We start from the raw sequence: 15414 nt of genomic DNA, 5'->3' as shown, positions 1-15414 counted from the left end.
ACTTAAATTTGATGACACCCAGAATTCCATTACCTTTTTTTCTCCTCTGCAGATATCAATCTCCTCTCTCTGGGAGATTAACCCTGGATGGCTTGGATGAGCGTTGAATTTGATCTCCAAGAGAGGTTATCTGATGAAGCTGAGCGGACCACCATTGCAGGCCCATCCAACCCGGAAACACCATCAGTGTCAGAGGGCAGCGGCCCTCCATAGTACCCCCACTGACCTGTGCTGGGCCTCTGTGCTGACTGGGATCCTGTGTGTTGTTACAATGGCGGGGTCACAGGGTGATGGAGGTGAGTGGGGTGAAAAGGGTAAGTGGAACTAGAGTTCACCCTAAAACGATGGAGTCATGTTGCGTATACATATGAAGGTGTTGCACATGCTTCAGTACCAGAGTGAAGACACAGGACTTGTTTTCCTTTTGCATTGCTCACAGTTCATTTGTCATGTTGTATTTTTAGAACCACTAAGTCCTTATTCCCTGAAATACATCTTGCCACATATTTCTCTTTGCACTTACAGTTAAGGAACTGAACTCACTGCAATGAGGGTTTAAAGAGGAAAAAAAGAGGGGAAATAGCTGATGGAGTGTTTCACCATCGTGCTCTCATGATGCGTCATCTCGTTGGGAAGGCAAGTGCCTGGTACGAAATCCCACCCTCACTCTCCTCTGCCCTTGCAGGCTGTCACGGCAAACAATTTATAGCTCCTTCTCCACAAGTGTGCTCGTGTAACTCTGAGCCTTTCATTATCTGATTAACAGCTGGTTTCAAGTGCCTGGTGTATTTCAAGTCTCAAATATGTTTAAAAAAAATTGTCCAGGTGCATTGGAGGCTTGTTTTGTCATTCTAGTCTTTGTTCAGTGGCCCAGTAGTTAATGTCCGTCCTGAGATCGGTAGGTCGTGAGTTCAAACCCCGGCCGAGTCACACCAAAGACTATAAAAATGGTACCCATTACCTCCCTGCTTGGCACTCAGCGTCAAGGGTTGGAATTGGGGGTTAAATCACCAAAATGATTCCCGGGCGTGGCCACCGCTGCTGCTCACTGCTCCCCTCACCTCCCAGGGAGTGAGGGTGATGGGTCAAATGCCGAGGATAATCTCACCACACCTAGTGTGTGTGTGACAATCATTGGTACTTTAACTTTAACTTTATGAGGTATATTAATACATTTAGTCAATAGATGACAACGTAGGCCACTGATCAGTATCCGTCGATTTTTGTAAAAAAGTATGTGACGCCATTGTTGATTAATGCTTGATCGCAAATTCAGATCCCCTTTGGCTGGCATTGTATTCATTTTAGTCCCTGGACTGACAAGCTAGTAGCTAATTGTATGTCTCCATACACAGTGTGGAGTCGCTTCCCTTTGCTTAACTAATAATAATCACCTCCATTATGGCAAATAAAGTGCATCAATTGGTATCTTTCACTAAGTAACATTATCACTGGAGTACAAGGATAAATATGTGACACTCCCAGAGCAAGCCAGGAGCAGGCATGCCAACAACTAAACTAATCGCTAGGATAGCCATAAACATCCATCCACCCATCCATTTTCTACCTCTTATTCATTTTGGGGTCACAGGGGGCGCTGGAGCCTATGCCAGCTGCACTCGGGAGGAAGGCAGGGTACTCCCTGGACAAGTCGCCACCTAATCACAGGGCCAACACAGATAGAGAGAAAGTAAAAAATAAGTGCTGAGTAAACTTTAAGAAGTGTAGATAGAACTCTGTTACAGCAGAAAGTGAGCAGTTATTAACAGAAAATTAACAAATAGATTAATAAGAGTCTAAAGAGAAAAATATAACAACAGTCAGTACACGACACGGCAGAGAGGGGCGGATCGATCCATAAATTGGTGGTGTTGATACCAAAGGTAGTATCCGTACATGATTAATATTAGAGTGATTAGGTCGATATTTTTATTTCCTTAATTAAGAATTCCCTGGAAAAAGGCAAACTTTCAGGGCAAAAACCAAATGATTTAAATGAGTAGTAGATAGTAATTGTATGTAATAAGCAATAACAATAAATAACTATATTGTTTAAAACTGTCAATAGCACTCAGCATATATACGTTGAAAAAATGACAGTTAATACAGTACATGTGGTCAGTATCAATCCTGGTATCAGCCGATCTCACTCATGGATGATCCGTTTTGGAATCCACAACACCCTGTTTGGAACCTCCCTATTATAGGCATTTTTTTTTCTCTTCTTATCACATTCTTCTTTTTTAACACACCTTGTTGAGGCTAGTGTTTCTTTTGGAACTGTGTTGCAAAAAAAAGCCTCTTGATGCCAAACACAAAGAAAGCAACAGATTATGACATTAGACGTTCCACTGTATTTTGTATTTAATACAGAGTACTGATTAAATAGCTTAATCAGAGTAGATACAAGTGTTGTCTTGGGGTAATTTGTATAGTGTGTGTACATTTGTCATACTACTCTTTCTGTCTTTTCTCTGCTGTGTGGAAAAGTGGAGACCACTTACCATGAATTTATTAACGTGGACCCCGACTTAAACAAGTTGAAAAACTTATTCGGGTGTTACCATTTAGTGGTCAATTGTACGGAATATGTACTGTACTGTGCAATCTAATAAAAGTTTCAATCAATATTATTTACAGTCGGGCAAAACAGTTTTTAGTCAGCCACCAATTGTGCAAGTTCTCCCACTTAAAAAGATGAGAGGCTGTGCAATCTACCAATAAAAGTCTCAATCCTGTGGGGCTTAACCAAGCAACTGGTACATTTCAGTTAAACAATTTAACGAAAAACACACTCCATCCTCACAAACAAACCAAAAAACTTCTCAAATACAATAGCTTCATCTGCAAAAAAACAATAGCAATTTTAAAAGAAAACTAGAAAATACAAATTTTGGTAGAAATTGCATGTGAATGCTAAAAAGCAGAAACCGAACTGAAATGCTAACAGTTAGCACACTAGCCAGAAAGCACGATGTAACAAAAAATATGCCAGTTAGTATGCGATTGTAGCTGAGATAGGCTCCAGCGACCCCAAAAGGGACAAGCGGTAGAAGATGGATGGATGGATAGTATGCGTCAAGTACCAAAATATATGACTCTAAGGTGTATACCTTCAAACATAGCTAAACAAGCTAAAATACTAGCGTTTGCATGCTAGTAGTAAGCATGCGTCAAGAGCCAAACTATATGACTGTCAAGTATATATCTGTAAAATTAGCCAAAATAGTTAGCATGTTAATGTTAGCATGCTAACAGCATGCGTCAAGTAGCAAAATATATGACTGAGATGTATACCTGCAAAATTAACTAAAAAGCTACTATGCTGACAGTTAGCATTTTAATTTTCCTGAGGGAACTCTCCTGAAGGAATCAATAAAGTACTATCTATCTATCTATGCATCAAGTACGAAAACGTATGATTCTTGGGTATACAGGCAAAAATTGCTAAAATACTGTAGCAGTTGTCTTAACGTTAGCAAGGAGCATTTTTTCTTTTGGAACGGTTTGAATTGGTTTAGAAATTTGGAAAATGTGGCAGTTTAAAAAAAAAGACTATACATTTGGATGGAAAAAATTCCCCGGAAAAAGTTAGAATTCCTGGAAATGTAGGAGTGTTTTGGGGGGGAAAAAATAGCACGCATGTCATGAATGAGCCGAATTTTTTGAAAGTGGAATGGTTTGAATGCTTTGGAGCATTCACACATTTAAAAATAATTAAAAAAAACATGCTGTGTGTCTGAAAAAGAGCTCGAGGAAGCATAAGATGATATTGTCCTACCCCATCATTTAGATAATCTGATTCTTAATCATCAATACACTACATAATCACCTGATATTTGACAATATTAATATTAACAGGATACATATCATATATAATGTAATTCACATATACTTAAAATGATAACCCACTCATCATTTTATCAGATGTAGTTGATATGCTGTAACACCTAAACAACCTTAAGATATTTTATGTTTCCTACTCTTTTATTGTACAGCACCTACACAAATATTTGTTTGTATTTCTTAAATTAATGATATTGCTAACAAATTGGAGGTCAGTAACTGCACCTACTAGCCTGTTGAAATTATATTTAATTGTAAAGTTTTATAGAAAAAAAGCACATCAGAAAGTGAGTTTTTCTTACGTGCCAAGCCAAATTACAGTATTGCTACTACTACTATTAGTGTATTAAAAACAGTCCAATGCAGTCTGAAGAGGATTTATTGCAGCAAAGCCATGTTTCAGTAACTGAAGTCTGTTTTAAATACAATTCAGTGGAAGACTATTTGTCATTTGACCTTGGTCAGACAATCTACAGTCCTTGATTGAGTCACAACTTCCCATAACATTGTGAAATTGTGAAACAGAATGTTGCAAAACAAGAGAAAATATTATGTTTAATTGAATCCAATTACAAACATTGTATCACAATCACAGACTGGAAGGACTTTAGGGTTTTGTATCTTTTTTTTCCATTTTCAGTTTTCTAAAGAAAAATGGCCAGTGGTTGATTGCCTTCTAGTTTTGCCATAACTTCGAAACGGTATAAAAATGTTTTCATATAATGTGCTCTTATACGTCTTATTTAATAAACCCCCTAATAGTCCTATTGCGCAATGTTTCTTTGAAATACCAGTGGTTCTCATTGATATTATCCGAGGTTGTCTGACTGAAAGTCCCTATTTCTAGGCTCATGGCAAACTGCCCAATCAGCGTCCTGCAAGATAAATGACTGTATTAAGAGGCAGTCCATCCCAGGTGTCTGCCCCGGCCAAGCAGTAAGTATATCCATGTAAAGCATCCTCATGGTCATCGTCCAACATGGCCGCCTACCTTCCACCCACTAATTGTCTGGTTCCCACAGTTGTGCCTGCCTCCACCGCCTCTGAAAAATCCCCTCGCTCAGGCTCATCTATCAGCCATTGACCTTGTCAGGATGCGTTGCATGAGTTACTTCCCTGCTTCCCGAGGTGAGGCCGATTGCTTGTTAATTACTTAAAAGCTGACTCCTCCCCCCTCTGCATTCATGCACGCACGCCATTGCAAGAAACAAATAAACAAACACTGCTCTTTACCGGACAGCATTTAAGTGTTTGTGTGGGAGTCAGATGTGCTGAAATCTTTTCATGTTTTTTCTTATTATTTTAGTAACATAAGCCAAATGTAATTGTTTTGTTTTGTGTATATTCATGACAAAAACACAACACACATACATATATTGCACAAACAAAAAAATATATATTTCTTGCCATTAACATTGTGCCCATATGATGATCAAGAAATAAAAAAGGATAGCTTTTATGCTGACAATAGGCAAGCCATTACAAACTTGCCAGAAAAGATGTATGTACAATTGTTATTGCTGGAACAAAGCATAAGTCACAACATTTTAGCAACCTAATTTTGCTTATTGTTTTCAATTGTAAAGTAAAAAAAATAGGGTTGTTTGTAAGTAGCTGGGTCAAAATATGAAGCTGAAGGTGACCTATTCCCAGAAGCTCACTTTTTAATGCAAAACAAGTATTATACAACCTTCTAAGTTCACAGTGCTGGTTTACCTAAGATTTGTTAATTTTTACAACTACATATTTCTAGTAGAAAATAATGTTGAGATAATTAATCTGTTCTAGTGCTAATCTGTTCTAGTGCTAAACTGTCTATTACTAGATTTCATTTAGAATTGTTTGACTTTTTTACATTATTAGCTATCATACAAGCGTAAAAACAAGTTAGCCACAGTTGATATTGGGAAGCGTAAACTTTCGTAATGCATTTCACCTTTTTAACATGTATTAGTCTTAACTGTCCTGTTAAAACCAAACATAAGAAGAATACATCCTGTACCCACCTGTTAATTGTGATTATGTGCAGAGAGATAATTACTGCCTGTTCTTGTAGGCGTAACCTCTTCACATGTAGATGATATGGTTTTCTGCTGTACATTTTCTTTGAAAAAATATTGTTGACCTATTGTCATTTTAGCCATCTTGTGCTGAGCAGCAAGGACAGAATCTATAAATGGAACAGTTCTATGGACATCTTTTCCTCTTTGCCAAAACTGGTACGCTGCTAGGGTGGCATCAAATAAATGACAAAATAAACTTATGAACTTAGGACCTGATCTACTAAAGGGTATTTGCGTATATTACAACGTGCAAACTTGATAGCGCACGCAAAGCTGATCTACTAAGCTTGTGTACAGAGGATTGCGTCTCATAAATGAGCAAAATAAGGAGCGCAATCCATTAAGAGCCTGATTTAATTAAATCCAAATACCTCGCGCTAAACAGCATATGCAAACTATAAAATAGCGTGTACAATTAGTGGGCGTGTTGCGTGCGATTTACTAACACTGCATGTGCAATTGAAAAGTGATGTAGACCTCTTTATTTAAATGCAGTTTTCAAACAAGCAGGAGGCATCTACCACTTTTTATGGGCATTGTATAAGCAGTTGTGCCGGGCATCTACATTGACACCACTTTTTTTTCCTTTTTTTTAACCGCTGAAGGTGCAAGAGAGGGAGGTTGCACTACTTTGGTCGAGACGCAAAAAAATGCATTGAAAATATGTTAGTAGTATATATTCTATGTGAAAAAATGTATGTCATTATAAAAATACCAAGTGACACCAAAACACATTGAATTATTTTTTATCAGCCCTTTAAGTCCTATAGCTGCTATAAAATTATAAAAGGATGTTGCTAAATAGACGATGTGTCTAATATTTTTTTGTTTCCAACCATCCAAATATGTTAAAAATGTACACGTAGGACGGGGGATTCTCTGTCCATCATGTGTCTTTGCAGCGTGAGCACTCCTCTCTCACAGCCTTGTGTGTCAGTTTGTATGTCCCTTTCAAACATGCTAAAACGCAAAATAGTGCTCCCAAAGAGGTGATGAGTGTTAATAAATCACATAGCGCGTGCTATATAATATATTAACATTTTCTCCTCCAAGTATTGTGGGCGTTTTGATGAGCAGCATATATATTCTGCATATTCTTGAAGACTGAGACACAAAATGGATTGCACGCCTTATTCTGCTCACTTAACATACGCTATCCACTTTGCACAGGTTTGGTAATATTTTGGGCCACTGTAAAATTACATGCAGTTTGAACAGTAACACTGTGTTTGAATATAGGACAGTGGTTCTTAACCTTGTTGGAGGTACCAAACCCCACCAGTTTCATATGCGCATTCACCGAACCCTTCTTTAGTGAAAAATGTAATGTTGTTTTTTTCAAATTCAAGACAAAGTTATATGTTTTTTTCCTGGTGCACAAAATGAACCATGCATGAACCACAACAATATACACACCTGCAAATCAGATGGAAAATTAGAGGGAACATTGTTTGGAGGCATCCATAATACGCCGATAGGGAGAAGTTTTTATTTACACAATGAGTCGGGTGTGTCTTGACCTCCGCGGCGGAGGCTCTGCCGAACCCCTGAAGCTGACTCACCAAACCCCGGTTAAGAACCACTGATATAGGAAAATAAAACACTGTACTTTAATAAAGTGATTTTTTTGGCGTACCACTAGCATAGACTGCATACCACTTATGCGCATACCACTGTTTGAGAATCATTAATATAGATCACATCACAGTTATTGTAACACAATTATGACAGTTATCATTACTACCAAAGTATTGTTGAATGTGCTGAAAAGGTAATACTTTCAGTGCATCCGGAAAGTATTCACAGTGCTTCATTTTTTTCATGTTTTTTTATGTTATGCTGCTTCTCCGTCAAACACACCATCAGTGGCTTATCCATATTTTCTTGTATACAAGTCCCCGTTTAGATATTGTATCCTTAGCTGGCGTTAAACTCATTCTGTTTCAATATGCTGCAGACGATACGCTCGATTGACTTTACCAAGTTGCTACACACTTTGTCATGTTTTTGTTGGAAAAACAAAATAATGTCAATTTCTAGCAATAAGCTAACGCTAAAGAGTGAGACAGGATGTTTTGGGTGACTCCTACGGGGTTCACTGTAACATTTGCTGCGCCAACTAATGGCCGGGAAGCTTGTAACTCAAATTTTTGCCTGCAACTTAAAGCATAACAATTAGCTAAGGGACAGCTTTATCTCAAAACAGTCTTAAGTCGAGTTACCACTGTACTAATTGTTGGGAGTTTTTAATCATTACATCCCTGCAATGGGTCCCTAGCATTCTGGCCTCCACTACAACACAGAACTGGAGTAAATGTGGTCAATTTTTAGTTGTAGTGTTGTTCTCCTGATCGGTTTCGGGGGTTTCCTTATTTTACATCCCTGGCTAGTCTTTAACCTGTGACCTTCTAGTACCGAAGCGGCCACCTATCTTTATAAGCACACGTGCACAAACTCCTGTGGTCTGCTCTTAACAGCCGCCAAGTCTTTGTGATTAATTATCTCCTCCACCTCCACATAATCAATCAAGCAGCAAGAGTGTACGATGAGATACTTACTTGCTAGAATTAGTTAAATTATAATTAATATCTTGCGTTCATTTCGAGTTGTGTGACGGAAGTAAGAACTCTGGTACAATTTACTGTTGTTCTTGTGCCATATCACTTGGCTTCATATCACACATAGTGCCGCAGTGATTAATCATGGCAACTTAGACGTCGTTCATCGTCCTGACATGGAATGTGTGTGCTCTTTCAACCTCATGGCAGCTGCAAAAGAGAAGAGATTGAGTCATCGCAGTAGATGTCATCAAACAGTGTTTATATTACTCAAACTCACAGGCTTATATGAGTTTTAAAACAACATTGAATCTATGAGCACCTAGCAATGCTATTCGATTCCGATTCCTGGGGTGTCCATTCGATTCAGAAACGATTTTCGATTCAACACAATTCTCAATTCAAACCAGTTCTTGCGATGTATTATTTGGTATAATAATTATAACACAACTTTTGCAAAACTGTTTACAAGTTAGAAAAGCTTCTTCTGGTTGAATGGAGATGGCCTAAAACCTATTTTTTAAAATAAATTTTTAGAAAAACACTTTTTTCTTTGAATCGATTTTTGAAATTTGGATGAATAAAAATCGCGAGTGAGATGTGAATCGTTTTTTTTGTGCGCCTCTAATATTCAAATTTTAGACTTTAAATTAATCTAGCCTAAAACCAAATATTGTATAATACTAATTAGATGTAGCTCTGCATGACCTTTCACTTAAAAAAAAAAAAGCAGGCTTTCAGCGCTGATGATGTAGAGTAACACTGAAACAACAAAATAATTTCTTAAAAAAAACAATAGAACAAAACTGGCAATTATTCTTAGCATGAAAAAGTATTGGGTTGAAACAGTGCATTTTTTTCTCCATCATGTGTGAGTAATCTTCATGCTTGTTGCCCTGACAATGAGCCTCGAGTCGGATGACAACACTTGCTGGATGTGTGTGCAATGTTTTTTGTGTGTTGTCTGCTGACGCCCTGCAAGCCACACAGCTGCTGCAGGGCGTGATATTATGGAAGAGGCTGCGGTTTTTACTGTAAAGTGCTGATAACGGGGCCGGCCTTGAACCTGACACACAGGCACCTGTTGAGATGAGACATGGATTATTCAGCTAATTTTTGCAATGATATACTAATATAATTTTTTGCATTGTGCCTCATTAAATCAGCCCTAAACTAAACACAAAAGTAAAATACAAATGTTTTATGATGTTTCATAAGTCCAGCAATTATTTAAGTTTTTGATAGATCAAACCATCCATCCAGCCATCCATCTTCTACCGCTTGCTCTTTTAGGGGTTGCGTCACAATTATTTTCTGTCGCACACCCCCCTTGGATAAAGAAAATATTTTGCACCCCCCCATTCTCCACCGTGACTATAAATAGTCAATATAAATCATTTGTCTATAAAATTGTTACAATCATACCTCTGCATAACATTGTATGTTTATTAACGTTAAAGGAAACAACACAACACTCTTTCCTCGTCTCCCACTGTGGTTACAGTGAAGTCAAGTGCTAAATATGCTTCATCATTTTCTGGTACAGCAAAAAAGCATGTTCCCCGATGTCACACGTGTGTCCCCCCCGACCACTATAAACTACAACCACAGTAATAAAGATATTGTTCAATCGACACCAATCAACACATGATTGAGAATCATTATATTTGCAAACGCCACTTTTTGTATGTAACTGTTGTATTTGAAATCATTAGATTATTATGTGTACCTAATATGTAGATAGTAGGTCTATTTGCAAAACCTGAGTACTGTATATCCCAAAAAAATCTACATATATAAGATAGATATCGTAATGATTTATTTATTGTTTAGTTAATGTAGCTATAACAATTAGATTGGACAAACCAGATGCATTGTTTGAGTGTTTTAGCACATGTTCTAATCTGTCCAAAGGAGGCTTTTAAAGGGGACCTATTATGATTTTTTTCTACATTTAAAACACTTATTTTTGGTCTACATAACATGTAATGGTGATTAATTTTTACAGACCATCTACAAGCATTTTCTGACCGTCTCTTTAGGATGCGCCGTTTTGTGGGCGGTCTTATTTATGTGCCTCCACTTTGACTGCATATTCCCCACGTCATTCATGTTGTAGTTTTAAGGGCTTTCGTATCAAGTCTACAGACAGATGTAAGTTTGAACTATACGCTACTTTTGTATTAGAAGTGGCATAATAATGTATGTGCATGTACGAGCCAGTCTACCCACAACAAGAGGATAGAGAAAAATAAAGAGCATATTGACTACAAGGGCAGACTCACACAAAGCTCGTCAGGTAAATTTCCACCATACATAGATATTCGCTGTCGTCACAGGTTAGAAAACGTCACAAGTCAGAGCAAATTCCAAACAGCTGGTTAAAGGCCTACTGAAACCCACTACTACCGACCACTCAGTCTGATAGTTTATTTTATCATTGATGAAATCTTAACATTGCAACACATGCCAATACGGCCGGGTTAACTTATAAAGTGCAATTTTAAATTTCCCAGGAAACTTCCGGCTGAAAACTTCTAGGTATGATGACGTTTGCGCGTGACGTCAAGGGTTGAAGGAGACATTTTGGAATAGCATGGTCGCCAGCTTAAGTCGTCTGTTTTCACCACACAATTCCACAGTATTCTGGACATCTGTGTTGGTGAATCTTTTGCAATTTGTTCAATTAACAATGGAGACTGCAAAGAAGAAAGCTGTAGGTGGGATCGGTGTATTAGCGGCTGGCTACAGCAACACAACCAGGAGGACTTTGAGTTGGATAGCAGACACGCTACCGTGAGTACAGCTTTGGCTTCCAAACATTTGATCGCTTGCCCGTACCTGTGTGTCGCTATGTGCATGTCACGTACGTAACTTTGGGGAAATATATGTTTCTTGCTGACTCTGATGGCGGCCGGGGTGTCGTCGAAAGCTACAACGCCGTCCTCCGCCACGCCGCTGTCCTCACCTGTCTGGGTTGACTTCCTCCGTCTCCGGGCCGCCGACCGCACCGATCATCGTGGTGAAGTCCTTCGTCGCGCTGTCGATCGCTGGAACCCAGGTGAGCACGGGTGTTGATGAGCAGATGAAAGCTGGCGTAGGTGTTTTTAGCATAGCTCTGTCGAGGTCCCGTAGCTAAGTTAGCTTCAATGGCGTCGTTAGCAACAGCATTGCTAGGCTTCGCCAGGCTGGAAAGCATTAACCGTGTGGTTACAGGTCCAGGGTTTGCTAGTATTGTTGATCTTCTGTCTATCCTTCCAGTCAGGGGCTTATTTCTTTTGTTTCTATCTGCATTTAAGCACGATGCTATCACGTTAGCTACGTAGCTAAAGTGCTTCGCTGATGTATTGTCGTGGAGATAAAAGTCACTGTGAATGTCCATTTCGCGTTCTCGACTCTCATTTTCAAGAGGATATAGTATCCGAGGTGGTTTAAAATACAAATCCGTGATCCACAATAGAAAAAGGAGAAAGTGTGGAATCCAATGAGCCCTTGTACCTAAGTTACGGTCAGAGCGAAAAAAGATACGTCCTGCACTGCACTCTAATCCTTCACTCTCACGTTCCTCATCCACAAATCTTTCATCCTCGCTCAAATTAATGGGGTAATCGTCGCTTTCTCGGTCCGAATCGCTCTCGCTGCTGGTGTAAACAATGTGCAAATGTGAGGAGCCCTTCAACCTGTGACGTAATGCTACTTCCAGTACAGGCAAAGCTTGTTTATCAGCGACCAAAAGTTGCAAACTTTATCATCGATGTTCTCTACTAAATCCTTTCAGCAAAAATATGGCAATATCGCGAAATGATCAAGTATGACACATAGAATGGATCTGCTATCCCCGTTTAAATAAGAACATTTCATTTCAGTAGGCCTTTAATATTTTATAGATATCTCCGCAATGCCTCCATGGATTGATTTGAAAAATTTTGGGATTTATGGGGATCCCAAATACACAAAAACAGGTGCTATAAGATAAAAAAAGGTCCCCTTTAGGATAATAAAACAAAAAATAAAAGTAACACAAATAAAAAGACGGGACTGAAAGGAAATGCAGTGTGCAATAACATTACAACAATAAAAAAGAGGCATGTTTTATATATATGTACTTTATATATATTTGTATATACACACACACACTAAAGCATAGGCCACATGGTAAAAAAAATCTATATTTCTGACTAGAAAACAAGCTGTTTTTAAATTTAAATGCAAAAAATAAATATCCAGAAATGCATGTGTAGGAATTGTGCAACCAGAGTCCATACGTTCCAATTACGTAATGCAGTAAAGTAATACAACACAAACTGAATATTGGGTTTAGTGATATTAGAGGGTGAAAAAAGGCAACAGTGTGTGTGTGTTAAGCATCAGTAGGCAAGTGTTGTGTCTTACACACAGTGTGAAGATATGCTCACTCTCCCACAGATTGTTCTTATCATGGTTCTGATATGTGACTCTTTGAAGAGCCCACATTGTTGATAGGAAAGAGAATTAAAAAACTGCCTGATGCCTTTTCATGAAGGGATGAGTCACACTCAACATCCTGTTTACTAAAAACACATAGACTTTCCCAGCTGTATACACTCGCTGTATAGCTGTACATCTGTGAGGGCCACTAAAATCTGCATCTAAAATTCTAGTTTTACAATGGTTATATTTTTTTACACACTCCTGTACTTTTATACAGTGCAAAATTAACATTTTTCAAACAGATACAACTAGCAGGATAATACAAACAAGTACAATTTTCATGAAGCTTTTAGAGGGGCGGCCAAGGAAGAACCTGTTACATTTTGGTGAGGATCTGGTAAACCTGCAGAAAAAGGAATTTGTTTATCACCCTTTAAGTCCCTTTAAGTCAGTGGACTCTTCCAACTAAACTAACAAGCTGATGGACACACCAAGAAATATGAGACTTCTCAATTGTTGTGGCCTTGGCGGGGGTCGACAATATTTGGGGTCATCATAGAAATGCAAAGCATAAATCTGCCTATTGTGTCATTAATGCCACTTCCCACTGAAGTACTCTACTATCATAATTTCCGCAATATAAGATGCTACTTTTTCCCAAGCTTTGAATCCAGAGGCTTATACAAAGGTGCGGCTAATCTATGAATTTATTTGAGTCTTTGCTAACAGCTAAATTATGAAATGGAATAAGCAAAGAAATCAATCAATGTACTCAAATGATCCACTTTAAGAAACTGTTCAAACTAAAAGTTTTTACAAAGTACGGGGAAGAAGAATCCTGAAAAACAAGTTGAACCTATTAAAAAAGGAGAAAATCTTTTTCATCTCATAAAGTATGAATAAAGACATCCATGACTTTTCTATTTTGTTTGATTAGCTGTTTTACTGCCGTGTACAGGCACCATTTGGAAACAATTAAGGTTTGTTAAAAAACATTTACAAAATCTTTCTATGTAAATATACGCACCGGTGTATATCTGTGGCTTATAGTCTGGTGCGGCGAATGTATGAAGAATCTTTTCTTCTAAAATTGAGTGGGTGTGGCTTATATAGCAGTATAAAGTCAAGAAAATACGGTACTTTTTAATTGGCAAAACAAAGAACTGCTAAATTTAAAGGGGAACTGCACTTTTTTAAATTAATTTTGCCTAAAGTTCACAATCATGAGAGACAAGAACACATGTAATTGTTTTACTTTAAAGATGATAAAAAAAACTCTTACAAGACACGGCTAATGGGAGTCACCGTTGCAGCCTTCAAAGCCCTCTAAAACAATTTCAAAACCCTCCATTAACATTTTGTATACACACTGCAAGTCTATATATAATGTAGTAACAGACACAATCGTAACAATATGTAACGTGTTCAATGTTTACCACATTTTGATTATTGTAATCATTGCTGGATCTAATTCTTCAGCGCATTTATTTCCGTTTCCAAAGAGGCGCACGTCTGACTCCTGGCAACAACCCCTTTCGGATACAAACATGCGAGTGTGTTCTAATCATGGCAGATTCCGTAACAAACAATGATGACAACTATTTTTGGACAAATGAGGATTCACAACCTTATCTTTTTCAATCTGAATTTATGGAGGATGAACTACTGCTTCTAGAAGCAAGCACAAAGGAAGAGTGAGACGTTGGAGCAGTCAGAAGCCGAAAGAGTGAGGTGAAAGTGAATCGAAGCTGCAAATGCGGAACTTGAAGCCAAGCTATTTTGACATAAATGGAGTGCTTACCATAATTAACCGGAAAAAACGTCCCTAGCCAGCTGGACCAAACAGACCATCGACTGAGTCACACTTTATATTGATCATTATACACGCAGCACATCATGTGTGTATCATGACAGACCGCATCTGCTGTCTGGCTAGCTGTGTACAAACAAAACATGAAATGTGGGCAAATACTTTACAGATACTGTAATATGATTATTCATGTTTATCAGTCATACCACAGTGCTGTGCATTAGAAACTCAAAAGCGTTTCGAGCTGACGTAGAAGCTAGCATATCTCTTGCCGTAGTTAGCTACTACGGCTAATACCGTAGCACGCCAATGTGTTAGTACGCTAGAAAAATAGTTCCTCGTTGTTCACTCTTATAATAACAATGTCGCTACAGTTTGGTTATTCTACAGGTTACGGAACGTAAAAGTATTATTGACGGGATTTATTTTATAATTATTTTTGAATGCATTTTTAAAGTGATTCAGAGGTAGAATTGATTGCTCCCATTAGCTGCATTGCTAGCCACAAAGAACAAGCCGATTTGTATATGTTAGAAAGCAAAAAAAAAAAAAACACCTTTCAGTGTTTCCCATAAACTGCCAAGATACATGTGGCGGTGGGGGCGTGGCTATGGGCGTGGTCACCATGACATCATTGAGTACCTTTGCATAATTTACTACAATGATATGATTTTCTCTAAAAAGGCTAAAAAATTGTATACTTACTAATTAATAATAACCGTTTTGT

The 15414-nt window shown here is 38.2% G+C and overlaps 1 protein-coding gene across 9 annotated transcripts in view; it reads left to right on the top strand.

Moving 5' to 3' along the window:
• The window catches only part of wt1b (WT1 transcription factor b), a 58963-nt gene that overhangs the window by 161 nt on the left and 43388 nt on the right, over positions 1-15414 (top strand). For 6 of the 9 annotated variants that reach the window (XM_062026514.1, XM_062026506.1, XM_062026563.1 and 3 more), the window contains exons 2-5: positions 53-296; positions 526-647; positions 4694-4782; positions 4869-4974. The gene's annotated coding sequence lies outside the window, so the exon portion shown is untranslated. Of the gene's footprint in view, positions 1-52; positions 297-525; positions 648-3076; positions 3106-4693; positions 4783-4868; positions 4975-15414 lie in introns of those variants that run through there. The other 3 variants (XM_062026497.1, XM_062026520.1, XM_062026538.1) reach the window with 3 other exon arrangements.

This window comes from Entelurus aequoreus, linkage group LG02, assembly GCF_033978785.1.
Source record: "Entelurus aequoreus isolate RoL-2023_Sb linkage group LG02, RoL_Eaeq_v1.1, whole genome shotgun sequence".
Lineage (NCBI taxonomy): Eukaryota > Metazoa > Chordata > Actinopteri > Syngnathiformes > Syngnathidae > Entelurus > Entelurus aequoreus.
This window is presented reverse-complemented; position numbering and strand designations above follow the sequence as displayed.